At 36.5% G+C, this 14,291-nt stretch overlaps 1 protein-coding gene across 1 annotated transcript in view; it reads left to right on the forward strand.

Moving 5' to 3' along the window:
- Nucleotides 1-3,687: 3,687 nt before the first annotated feature.
- Nucleotides 3,688-14,291, forward strand: part of slc39a10 (solute carrier family 39 member 10) — a 66,936-nt gene continuing 56,332 nt past the window's right edge. Inside the window, exon 1 of the mRNA XM_061926537.2 lies at nucleotides 3,688-3,744. The gene's annotated coding sequence lies outside the window, so the exon portion shown is untranslated. The remainder of the gene's footprint in view (nucleotides 3,745-14,291) is intronic.

The following is a 14,291-nucleotide window of genomic DNA, read 5'->3' on the forward strand; positions in this document are numbered from 1 at the left end:
AATAGGAAATATATGTTTAATGTACCGTAAGATTTTTGTTAAAATAAAGCCAATAATGACATTTTTTGTGGTCCCCTTTATTTAGAAAAGTACCGAAAAGTACCGAAATACTTAAATATTGGTATCGGGACAACACTAATACACAAATACATTAATAATTAATTTTCTCCCACTTGTCCCTCATAATGTTGACAAAAATAATAAAATGGAAAATGACACAATATGTTACTGCATATGTCAGCAGACTAATTATGAGCCTTTTTTTGTTTACTTACTACTAAAAGACAAGTTGTCTTGTATGTTCACTATTTTATTTAAGGACAAAATTGCAATAAGAAATATATGTTTAATGTACCGTAAGATTTTTGTTAAAATAAAGCCAATAATGAACTTTTTTGTGGTCCCCTTTATTTAGAAAAGTACCAAAAAGTACCGAAATACTTAAATATTGGTATCGGGACAACACTAATACACAAATACATTAATAATTAATTTTCTCCCATTTGTCCCTCATAATGTTGACAAAAATAATAAAATGGAAAATGACACAATATGTTACTGCATATGTCAGCAGACTAAATTAGGAGCCTTTTTTTGTTTTACTTACTACTAAAAGACAAGTTGTCTTGTATGTTCACTATTTTATTTAAGGACAAAATTGCAATAAGAAATGTATGTTTAATGTACCATAAGATTTTTGTTAAAATAAAGCCAATAATGAATTTTTTTGTGGTCCCCTTTATTTAGAAAAGTACCGAAAAGTACCGAAATACTTAAATATTGGTATCGGGACAACACTAATACACAAATACATTAATAATTAATTTTCTCCCACTTGTCCCTCATAATGTTGACAAAAATAATAAAATGGAAAATGACACAATATGTTACTGCATATGTCAGCAGACTAATTATAAGCCTTTTTTTGTTTACTTACTACTAAAAGACAAGTTGTCTTGTATGTTCACTATTTTATTTAAGGACAAAATTGCAATAAGAAATATATGTTTAATGTACCGTAAGATTTTTGTTAAAATAAAGCCAATAATGAACTTTTTTGTGGTCCCCTTTATTTAAAAAAGTACCAAAAAGTACCGAAATACTTAAATATTGGTATCGGGACAACACTAATACACAAATACATTAATAATTAATTTTCTCCCATTTGTCCCTCATAATGTTGACAAAAATAATAAAATGGAAAATGACACAATATGTTACTGCATATGTCAGCAGACTAAATTAGGAGCCTTTTTTTGTTTTACTTACTACTAAAAGACAAGTTGTCTTGTATGTTCACTATTTTATTTAAGGACAAAATTGCAATAAGAAATGTATGTTTAATGTACCATAAGATTTTTGTTAAAATAAAGCCAATAATGAATTTTTTTGTGGTCCCCTTTATTTAGAAAAGTACCGAAAAGTACCGAAATACTTAAATATTGGTATCGGGACAACACTAATACACAAATACATTAATAATTAATTTTCTCCCATTTGTCCCTCATAATGTTGACAAAAATAATAAAATGGAAAATGACACAATATGTTACTGCATATGTCAGCAGACTAATTATGAGCCTTTTTTTGTTTACTTACTACTAAAAGACAAGTTGTCTTGTATGTTCACTATTTTATTTAAGGACAAAATTGCAATAAGAAATATATGTTTAATGTACCGTAAGATTTTTGTTAAAATAAAGCCAATAATGAATTTTTTTGTGGTCCCCTGTATTTAGAAAAGTACCGAAAAGTACCGAAATACTTAAATATTGGTATCGGGACAACACTAATACACAAATACATAAATAATTAATTTTCTCCCACTTGTCCCTCATAATGTTGACAAAATAATAGAATGGAAAATGACACAATATGTTACTGCATATGTCAGCAGACTAAATTAGGAGCCTTTTTTTGTTTACTTACTACTAAAAGACAAGTTGTCTTGTATGTTCACTATTTTATTTAAGGACAAAATTGCAATAAGAAACATATGTTTAATGTACCGTAAGATTTTTGTTAAAATAAAGCCAATAATGACATTTTTGTGGTCCCCTTTATTTAGAAAAGTACCGAAAACTACCGACATACTTAAATATTGGTATCGGGACAACACTAATACACAAATACATTAATAATTAATTTTCTCCCACTTGTCCCTCATAATGTTGACAAAATAATAGAATGGAAAATGACACAATATGTTACTGCATATGTCAGCAGACTAAATTAGGAGCCTTTTTTTGTTTACTTACTACTAAAAGACAAGTTGTCTTGTATGTTCACTATTTTATTTGGGGACAAAATTGCAATAACAAACATATGTTTAATGTACCTTAAGATTTTTGTTAAAATAAAACCAATAATGACATTTTTTGTGGTCCCCTTTATTTAGAAAAGTACCGAAAAGTACCGAAATACTTAAATATTCGTATCGGGACAACACTAATACACAAATACATTAATAATTAATTTTCTCCCACTTGTCCCTCATAATGTTGACAAAAATAATAAAATGGAAAATGACACAATATGTTACTGCATATGTCAGCAGACTAAATTAGGAGCCTTTTTTTGTTTACTTACTACTAAAAGACAAGTTGTCTTGTATGCTCACTATTTTATTTAAGGACAAAATTGCAATAAGAAATATATGTTTAATGTACCTTAAGATTTTTGTTAAAATAAAACCAATAATGACATTTTTTGTGGTCCCCTTTATTTAGAAAAGTACCGAAAACTACCGAAATACTTAAATATTGGTATCGGGACAACACTAATACACAAATACATTAATCATTCATTTTCTCCCACTTGTCCCTCATAATGTTGACAAAATAATAGAATGGAAAATGACACAATATATTACTGCATATGTCAGCAGACTAATTAGGAGCCTTTTTATGTTTACTTACTACTAAAAGACAAGTTGTCTTGTATGTTCACTATTTTATTTAAGGACAAAATTGCAATAAGAAACATATGTTTAATGTACCGTAAGATTTTTGTTAAAATAAAGCCAATAATGCCATTTTTTGTGGTGCCCTTTATATAGAAAAGTACCGAAATACTTAAATATTGGTATCGGGACAACACTAATACACACACACCTGATTGATTGATTATTTTATTAGTAGATTGCACAGTACAGTACATATTCCGTACAATTGACCACTAAATGGTAACACCCGAATACGTTTTTCAACTTGTATAAATCGGGGTCCACGTTAATCAATTCATGGTACAAATATATACTATCAGCATGATACAGTCATCACACAAGTTAATCATCAGGGTATATACATTGAATGATTTACAATCATTATTTACATTATTTACCTAGCACCCACTGGCAGAAATGTAGATCGGCGTCTATGATAGGAATACTCATTATATTTTAAATATAATAGCTGTGCTAATGTAATAGAATTATTGAATAGCATTAAAGCGTTTAGAGACATTTACGATCCACACGACTATGGCGACACTGCTGTGTGAACACACCCCGCCCGGTCACGTGACCTGACAGCCTGCCGCAGTACCGCCATGCAATCCCTGCCATAACATACGCAAACTGCGTAAGTAGTTGCTCCACCTCCTTTGTGGTTTTCAGGATAATGCGTAGAAAGCATTGGCGAATGAGCTGTTGCGCACCGACTGACGTATTTTACGCGGAAGCGCTTTTTTTTTTTTTTTTTTTGGTACCGAGCGGAGAGGAGCTGCACACGGCACTCGAGTGAGGTAACTACATAAAAACGCATTTACTCTTCATTCACTCCCACAACATGGACTCTAGCTGCCTTCCTCACACGCAGACCACGGTTCAGCACTTGTTGAACCTTTGACTTCCCAACAGAAATGTTAAAAGGTTGTGCTTAGTCGACGTCTTCTCTTCAATGCTCGTTTCCCCCGTGTGTCGTCAGCTAGCTAATGTTAGCTCGTTGGAAGTGTTGCATTGTTTTAGAAGCGGCGGTGTACCTGTGCCAGCTAGCAGGGTGCTAGCTGTGTCCACGGAGGAGCCAGGTGGATTTAGCAAGCTTTCCGTGGAGCTTAAAGGTGTTTGCTAGTTTCTGGGTCTTGTCTAAAAAGACTGGCCGGTCGAGTTTTACAGTGCGATTAAGACCGCATGTAGAGAGAGGCTTGACATCATCCCCACCACGTGCAGTGCACCGAGCAGCATGACACATAACATACATGCTTACTGAACTGTCACACTTATTATTTGCATATTTATTTCAAATCAAATGGTGCATGTCTTGAGAAGCTTCATGTGGGAGGTAGAGACGGGATTTATGGCTCTTGGAAGTGAGCCGGACCCCGAGGAGCTGTTCCTTTCAATGAGCCGTTCCTTTCAATGAGCCGTTCCTTTCAATGAGCCGTTCCTTACAAAGAGCCGTTCCTTACAAAGAGCCGTTCCTTTCAATGAGCCGTTCCTTACAGAGAGCCGTTCCTTTCAAAGAGCCGTTCCTCTCAAAGAGCCAAGAGCCGTTTCTCTCAAAGAGCCGTTCCTCTCAAAGAGCCAAGAGCCGTTCCTCACAAAGAGCCGTTCCTCACAAAGCTTCTTTTCAAAGAGCCGTTCCTCTCAAAGAGCCGTTCCTCACAAAGCTTCTTTTCAAAGAGCCGTTCCTCTCAAAGAGCCGTTCCTCTCAGAGAGCCGTTCCTCTCAAAGAGCCGTTCCTCTCAGAGAGCCGTTCCTCTCAGAGAGCCGTTCCTCACAAAGAGCCGTTCCTCACAAAGCTTCTTTTCAAAGAGCCGTTCCTCTCAAAGAGCCGTTCCTCTCAAAGAGCCAAGAGCCGTTCCTCTCAAAGAGCCGTTCCTCTCAAAGAGCCGTTCCTCACAAAGAGCCGTTCCTCACAAAGCTTCTTTTCAAAGAGCCGTTCCTCTCAGAGAGCCGTTCCTCACAAAGAGCCAAGAGCCGTTCCTCACAAAGAGCCGTTCCTCACAAAGCTTCTTTTCAAAGAGCCGTTCCTCTCAAAGAGCCGTTCCTCACAAAGAGCCAAGAGCCGTTCCTCACAAAGAGCCGTTCCTCACAAAGCTTCTTTTCAAAGAGCCGTTCCTCTGAGAGCCGTTCCTCTGAGAGCCGTTTCTCTCAGAGAGCCGTTCCTCTCAAAGAGCCGTTCCTCTCAAAGAGCCGTTCCTCACAAAGCTTCTCAAAGAGCCGTTCTTCTCAAATAAATAAATAAATGATAAATGGGTTGTACTTGTATAGCGCTTTTCTACCTTTAAGGTACTCAAAGCGCTTTGACACTACTTCCACATTTACCCATTCACACACACATTCACACACTGAAAGAGCCGTTCCTCTCAAAGAGCCGTTCCTCACAAAGTGCCGTTCCTCTCGGGCGGTATAGCTCGGTTGGTAGAGCGGCCGTGCCAGCAACTTGAGGGTTCCAGGTTTGATCCCCGCTTCCGCCATCGTAGTCACTGCCGTTGTGTCCTTGGGCAAGACACTTTACCCACCTGCTCCCAGTGCTACCCACACTGGTTTAAATGTAACTTAGATATTGGGTTTCACTATGTAAAAGTGAAGTGAATTATATTTATATAGCGCTTTTTCTCTAGTGACTCAAAGCGCTTTACATAGTGAAACCCAATATCTAAGTTACATTTAAACCAGTGTGGGTGGCACTGGGAGCAGGTGGGTAAAGTGTCTTGCCCAAGGACACAACGGCAGTGACTAGGATGGCGGAACCTGCAACCCTCAAGTTGCTGGCACGGCCGCTCTACCAACCGAGATATACCGCCCCAAAAGCGCTTTGAGTCACTAGAGAAAAGCGCTATATAAATATAATTCACTTCACTTCACTTCACTCTCAAAGAGCCGTTTCTCTCAAAGAGCCGTTCCTTTCAAAGAGCCGTTCTTTACAAAGAGCCAAGAGCCGTTCCTAACAAAGAGCCGTTCCTGACAGAGAGCTGTTCCTTACAAAGAGCCGATCAAAAAACAGACTCACTCATATAGTATTGTTTTTTTAAGTGTTATCAACAAGGAAACAATCATTAGTATCAGTTATACTATTAACATGTAGGTCAGAAAAATTTAATTTATACAAATATTACTCTTTGTGTGGATTATTCTCAAATAAGAGCTAAAATTAAAAATTTTTTGTTGCATTTTCATTGTAAACATTCCATAAGGCGTTGCTATATTTCCATGCTTTGGCTATGACAGCACCTAAAAAATGTGTTACAATATAGAAAAACAATCACAACATTTTGTTTGGCATAGTGCCAAAATTGGTTTGTTTCGAATAATCTCATTCAGATGTTTCAGTTTTCAAAGATTTAAGGCACAGACCTAATTGGTTACTCTCACAAAAAAAGGTTCAGCTATGCAAAATGTCAGTTTGTCCTTAGTTGGTAATAAAAGAGCTTATTTTAAAAACTGACCACATGAATAAAATCCCGGATTAGACAGACTGATTATGAATAAATCAACAATGATTTTATACAAAAATAATTGTATACTCACTGTAGATTATGATAATCTGATTATCAATATAGTTAACTCTGCCTTATTGTTTTAGACTACTGTAATTAATTTCTCTCATTTAGGGTTAGGGTCATTCAAGGCAAAAGGGCATTTTGCAGTTCTCTTATGGGACATTCTTAAGGTTCATATTGACCTATTGTCCACTCGTTGATCTGTTTTGTGAATTTCTGACGTAATTTAAATGTCACCCTCATGTTATTATATACATACATGCTGTCACTGACGACTAGAAATGTGACAATATTAATGATAACGACAGTAAAATTCTGAACGTTAGAATCACCATTTTAAATTGAAGTCAGTGATCGATAACTGTACTTTGATAAACTCATGGACTGGCCGGCCAGCGCTAGCTCACTATCTAGTTTAAATGCATGAATACAAGAGACATTAATGTTTCTCTTCATTAAGAAACGACATACCAAATCTAAATTTGTATAAACACATTATTGTCTGACCAAATTATTGTGCGCATTCAACCTACAGGCTGTGCTCTCTTAGAACAGAGTAATCGACCTATACGCCGTCTACAACAGAAAGTGAGCTTGTGTGATGTCACAAACTGGAAGTGAAGCGTGCAACACTTGTTCTTCCTGTGTTAAAAAGTACATTCTGAATCCTTTACAAATTAAAACTGAGGAAAATAAAGATATTTAAACTAACAAAAATAATATGGCTACTAAGAAGCTAGAACAATATTTAAATGTTTTTTTTCCTCTGCCAAGAAAATATATCGTAGTGTCTCTTTATTTGATTTAGTTTTTTCAGTAAAGTAAAATAAAAGCATGAAGGGTAGGAATTGGGGGTTAAATCACCAAAATGATTCCCGAGCGCGGCCACCGCTGCTGCTCACTGCTCCCCTCACCTCCCAGGGGGTGGAACAAGGGGATTGGTCAAATGCAGAGGGTAATTTCACCACACCTAGTGTGTGTGTGACTATCACTGGTACTTTAACTTTGACTTAACTCTAAGACTTGGTTACAAGATTTCAGTGTGTGTTTGTGTGTATAAGTACTTTTTGAGAAAATCAGCAATACCGTGGTGGTAATTATAATCGTAACAATTTTGGTCAGCATAAGAGTGATATCATATCCTTCCCTACTGACAAAAAATATTTCAACTAATTTGAATAGTCGACTGAACGACTAATGAAAACAATAAATAGTTGAAGATTTTTGTAATATTTGGATCAAAATCAGCCTTGGTTTAAAACAAACATGTGTTAGTGTGTTAGTCCACTCATTCCTTTGAATCATCGTGCAATGTTTGTGAAGCAGAAGGAAAAATCAATGATGCAGTTAAAACGGAATACAAAACTGTTGGACTGTTGCCCACCAATTACAAGAGACAACAGTGGCTACTGTCCTTCATAAATATCAATTAAACGGGGACTGTGCATTGATTTACTGTGGCGATCTCTTCCCGTAATCTTTGATTTGTAGATCATGAATGGGAGTTCATCTGCTATGCTCAGTCTTGATATACAAACCTAATGGAATCTCAAGTTGTACGATTGTTTGATTTGTCACTTTACAGTAACTGTTGCTTCAAGTATGCTAGGTGTTACCAAACCTTATTTACAGCTTCCAAATACTAGCGGTACTTTATTATTGCAACGCTGGTACAGCTTCAAATATATATTAAGTATTATTTGCTGAGACATTTGGTCATTGTGAATTGTGCAATACTTTCAGTCTAGTTAATGCATTTCCTTTTTCCTGGCATAATTCTGACCAGATATATGACTACTTTTCTTGTCAACATTGGTAGAGGTAATTTAAACTACCCGTATTTTTCGGAGTATAAGTCGCACCGGAGTATAAGTCGCACCTGCCGAAAATGCATAATAAAGAATGAAAAAAACATATATTAGTCGCACTGGAGCCCGGCCAAACTATGAAAAAAACTGCGACTTATAGTCAGAAAAATACGGTAGTTGATTTCCTTGTATCTATTTTTAAAGCATAGCCCACTAAATGTTGTATATGTTTTGCAGTCATGTCTCTTGGAAGGCTATTCCAGAAGAAAAACCAGCCAACGCATATACACTTTTTGTACTTGTTATGCGCTTGGATCCTATAAATATCCTTGTATGCTTCGCTGTTCTCAAGGTAGATATATTTTTGCCTTTTGCCAGTTTCAGTTTCACACACTGGCTCCATGGTCTTCCTTCTCCCCCCCAAAAACTATTTTATGTAGCGAGATTTGCTAAAAATGCTAACGTCGTTGAGGTTAAAGTAAGGCCCTATTAAATTAGTTATTTTTTTCCAAATTACATTAAATATTTTTCCAAATTTTATATATACCGGTTTAATGTTTTATAATTCCGTTTTTAACCATATACACCCACAAGAGCTGAACTGAAAAAAGGAAGGATGCAGGGTCCACTTTGGTATATTTTGTAGATTAAAGATGCTACAAATAAGTCAATGTACCAGTCAGTATATTACGCTAAAGTATTAAAAGACACATGTTCTTATCTGTTGTGTGTGTAGGTAGAAAATATTAAATTGATTAATTTGATTAGAAAAAGGCTCCGATTTCTTTTTAGTGGCTACGAATAATTGTTTGAGAGTAATAAAAGTTGCTAAAGTTCAGACCACATTAAGTGCCTGAAACTTTGAATATGCATCATTTCCGCACGGGCGCTGCAATAGAGCGCACATGAGCGCAGTGGTTTGTGGGTGCTATGTTTTGTGTGGCATCTAACAGCAGATATGTTTTGATTATTATTAATTCAATTTAATTTCAATGTTAATGATGTACATTTATTAAGAAAAAAAAGAAGGCTATCTTTGTGTACTTACTGTTTTTCCTAAAATACGCACTGAGGCAAAAAGTGTGTTTTACTCGATTAATCGATGAATTACTTGAATACAGAAATAATTGATATCTGCAGCCCTGATACCAAAACATTGTATCTGGATGCGATACCTTTTTGCACCTCCTATACATTCCCCTCTTACCTCGGCTGACGCAGCGGCCATGTCTCTCCCACAGAAGCGGCTGCAGGCAGGCAGGAATCTTCACTCATCGCTAAATGACGTTAGTAGTGCAAACATAATAACTAAGCATGGCTGCAGGACGGCCAAAGAAACAAGTTTTAGTCCAAAATGAAAGAAACAAAAGTACTTACATATACCGGTACTTACTTTGCCTACGAGGAAAGTCCAAGAATGTCAATAAGTCTGTGTGCTAACCAAAGGTTATGAATTGATGGATAAATGTCCAAACATTGGTTATTTACGTATGTTAAATAGAGTCATACAGACGGTTCTAAAATGCAGCATTAAACGTTGGTTTTCTTAAGGTTAGTTAACCAAACCTACAACTTTTAGGTAACATTTTTTAACGTTATTTAGGTTAGCAACAACACTCACGGATGAGAGCTTATTCGGGCATATTGGCTAACCATAACCCACATCATACGGGTCAAAAACAGGGCAAAACGATCTTTTCCACAGAGCCCTTTGAATGAACTCAGAGATATATTCAAAAGTGTTTTTTCCACGATTCTTCGACCGAAAATTATTTTGAAAAAACTCTGCCGCCGGTTTTACCTTGCTTCGTACTTGCATCCGCTTCGATGCATTCTTAGTAGTAGCGTCATGTTTGTAGCGCAATCCAAGATCATTTCTTGATGCAGTCTGCTATTTAACATCAACATAGCCATTAGAGACAGACTATTGTAGTCTGTGCCAATATTAGAATGGACATCACTTTAAAAAGTTGCAAGGATCTGCAGATGGCTAGTGTGACATCATAGGTCAACCGGAAAATAATTTAATTAATCCGCACTAAAATGAAATAAGTGTCCCCAAGTTTACGGGAAGCACATGGCGTATGACCAATAGTCGCATTGGAGAGTGTGCATGGACACATGGACTTCACATGTAGGTATGAAAATACAAAAACAACGAACTATTTGAGAAATCATACAAGTTTATTGCATGTAATTGAGTGAGTGATTCTTATAAGACAACTTTTTAAAAATCCTGAGATTTATTGGACCAAAAAGATGTGGACTTAAAAAACTAATCAAATACAAGCGGTCCCGAAAGGTGAAGTATTTGCAGCGCGAGCGGAAATCTACCTCCACAAGTCCAGGGACGAGGGAGTGTGCTTTCCCACCGCCGGTGCAAGGCATGTAAAAAAACAGATTTGTGAAAACCTATTATTGGATTTGTTTGTTACCCTGTCTCAGAAAAGGTTGCTTTTGCTGATTGCTTAAGTAGCTGGTAAACATCAACCAGCCTGGTTCGTTCTTTATATTTCACAGACTATCTGCAGTCTGTCACATGGAACAACATTCCCACACTTTCATACCAGTTGGTTTGCCTACGTGTATGTTCCAGTTTATTAACATCTCTTTGATCAAACCAATGCAGTATAATTTGACAGCCCTCTAACAAAGACTCCCTTTAAGAGATTACAATATTTTGCTAATTTTAATCTTAAGGCAGTTTTTTTTATTTGAATTACAGTTGAGGAATCCCTAAATTCTTTACAAATATTTTTTTGTTTCTGCACCATTGTAGCTTCTATGGGTTAATGCATTAATAATGATGATAATGCATTGATAATGATGATTATACATATTATTTGAAAGCATCCTTCAAAACACCCAAATACACTTAACACCTAAAGACTCAACTCTATAAGAATATAAATAATATAATACAAATTGTTTCTAAAATATATTAAAAACACAAAGAAATAACAACTCACATTATACCATTGTGGAACAATATGGGAATAACTAATTAAAATCCAAGTACACAAATAGGCATAATGCCACAGAACAATAAAGTATACGGTACATGGATACCTACAGTCTCTAACGGGTCATGTGTTACCTCTGACTGGTTCACACACACACACACACACACACACCCTGTAACTCCCTACATTGTACTCATAAGTTGAGCCTCTGATCCTCAAAACATTTACCAGCCGTATCTTGGCTCAGGAACATTCGGTCGGGTGCAGTATTTTGACAAGAGGTAAGGACCACTTCCTGCGGTTTTATTTTATTTTTTAACTTGTCTTATAAATATTTTTTGTACTCCTTGCTTACCCATTCCTTGTTTAGCCTCATATCCCACTCAGAGTGAAGAAACATAATTCCTCGTAATTGACCATCAGCATTCACCCTGTCTGGACGAACTAATATGTTTGGACGTACAGATGCTACAATTTCCATCTTCATCTTAGTTATTTCATCCAGTTATTTCTGTTGCGTGTGTGTATAGCTTTAGTTGTCGTAATAAGAGGGCGAGCTATCCACTTACTTTTCCTGCTAATTCTTCTTTAGCTTTCTGCAGGCTTCCACACTAGCTGATTCAAAGCATTGTTGGACAAAGAAGTTGTAAATGTTATTATTGAAAGGTATTATTGGAGATTTACATTCCCGTGTTACATGTTTTGATTACGACTCAGCTTGGCATAGAGATTTAGCATGGAAAAAATAATAGTAATTCACATCGTCCGATCTCAATTTTTACGATTTTTCATATTGTTTTAAAGCAGTTGTAAATCATCTAGACTAAAAACTAAAGAAACTGAAGATTTGTTAAATGTGTTAACATTAACAGTAAATAACTGAGCAAAAACAATAAGATGAACAAAGAAAATTATAAAACCATTTTTTACTCTACAATCGAACAAATGTACAAAAATATAAAATAACACCGTGAAATATTTTACATCATAATACAAAACAAACCTTACCAATATATAAATCAGCAGTCCGGAATACCCGATAGCATCATCTTTGGAGGATAACTCCTTCTCCAAGTTATTGCTAACATTTTTTTCGCTGCCCTCTGCTCCACATTTACCTCCAAATTCCGTCATTATGTTTTCTACTTGTGAAGCAGAACAGCCTACAATCGGGAAAAGGTAGATTCTGATTCGCTGTTGCCACACAAATTTCCGCCATGTTTGATCGAGTTGAAAAAGCTGGCAGCTGATCACCGTGATTGACCTTAAATTTATCACAATCATCAATCATATAATCACCCAACACTAACTTGGCAGTTTCCTGTTTTTTCTCATATAGTTTTTTATTTGTATGTTTTTGAGTGCTCAACAGAAGTGCTTGTGTTAATTTTTTTAATGCAGATTATAAAACACACAATATAGTGCTGTATGCTTAAACATAACCCTGGTATAATACGTTTAGGTTGGCCTACAAGTGAATGTCCTGAACAGGTCATGGTCTTAAGATCAGAAGCGAGCTATTATCGGTGGCCATGTTTGTTAAGCTGGAACTTTTCCTTGAAGCTTTTGTCAACCTAACTATGTGTAAAAATTGTTAAGTAACATTTTACGGTACATCTTGACTGAAGCTTACCATATGCTATGTAAGTTATTATATCCGTTTCTCATACAGTTTTTTTAAAAAATTAAAAATAGAATACAACTAAAGTAAAAAAATTATGATAAGCACACATGAAGCGACAAACCAAGTAGCTCAAGTTTTTTTTAATACAGTGAACTAGGAAATACCAACATCTAGAGTATTGTGATTTAAAAAGTATCAACACTTTTAAAGTGATCTTGGGTAAAAACTTGGAAATATGGGAAAATCCTTGAGCTGTTCTCATTTGTTAACTGGATTGCTTTTATTGATCGAAATCCCAGTTAAGTGTTCCAACATTGCACTAACAGAAAAGGAAACCGTAGATATTGTGAACAAATGAAAATCCAAAATTTCTGCAATGAAATTAACATGGGAATTATAACGCCTGGTATTAAGGAAAAACCATGAACGCAAGTCTATTTCATTCCGCAATTTTCCACAATTATTGAGAATCTATCGGTACCGTATTTTCCGCACCATAAGGCGCCCTGGGTTATAAGCCGCGCCTTCAATGAACGGCATATTTCAAAACTTTGTCCACCTATAAGCCGCCCCGTGTTGTAAGCCGCATCTAACTGCGCTAAAGGAATGTCAAAAAAACAGTCAGATAGGTCAGTCAAACTTTAATAATATATTAAAAACCAGCGTTCTAACAACTCTGTTCACTCCCAAAATGTACGCAAATGTGCAATCACAAACATAGTAAAATTCAAAATAGTGCAGAGCAATAGCAACATAATGTTGCTCGAACGTTAATGTCACAACACACAAAATAAACATAACGCTCACTTTCTGAAGTTATTCTTCATTCATAAATCCCTCGAATTCTTCTCCTTCGGTGTCCGAATTGAAAAGTTGGGCGAATGTGGGATCCAAAATGGCCGGCTCCGTCTCGTCGAAGTAATCGGAGTCAGTGTCGCTGTTGTCCAGCAGTTCTGTGAATCCTGCCTTCCGGAAAGCTGGGACCACAGTTGTGACCGAAATATCTGCCCAGGCATTTACGATCCACTGGCAGATAGTGGCGTATGTCGTCTGGCGCTGTCTCCCTGTCTTGGTGAACGTCACGTGTGTTCGCCTTCTGTCATCCACTGTTCCCACGCAGTTAGCAGTCTAGCTTCGAATGCCCTGTTGACACCAATATCTAGCGGCTGGAGGTCTTTTGTCAATCCACCCGGAATGACGGCGAGTATTGAATTAAGCGCGTAAGCGTGTCTCTTAATGTGATGTTATGAGCTAGCAAATATAACAACTACACTACCCAGCATGCAACGATAGTGACGAGCATGCGCGGTAGCTCTGAGAAGCGTTGTTGTATGCTGGCAGTTAGAATGTGGTTATGAGCACGCTGTGAGTAAACGTTGAGAACTCAGTTAACACGCCTCGTCTGCATTATTTATAATTAGACAGACAACACACTTAATAGGAGCCATTTTT

This window comes from Nerophis lumbriciformis, linkage group LG31, assembly GCF_033978685.3.
Source record: "Nerophis lumbriciformis linkage group LG31, RoL_Nlum_v2.1, whole genome shotgun sequence".
NCBI lineage: Eukaryota > Metazoa > Chordata > Actinopteri > Syngnathiformes > Syngnathidae > Nerophis > Nerophis lumbriciformis.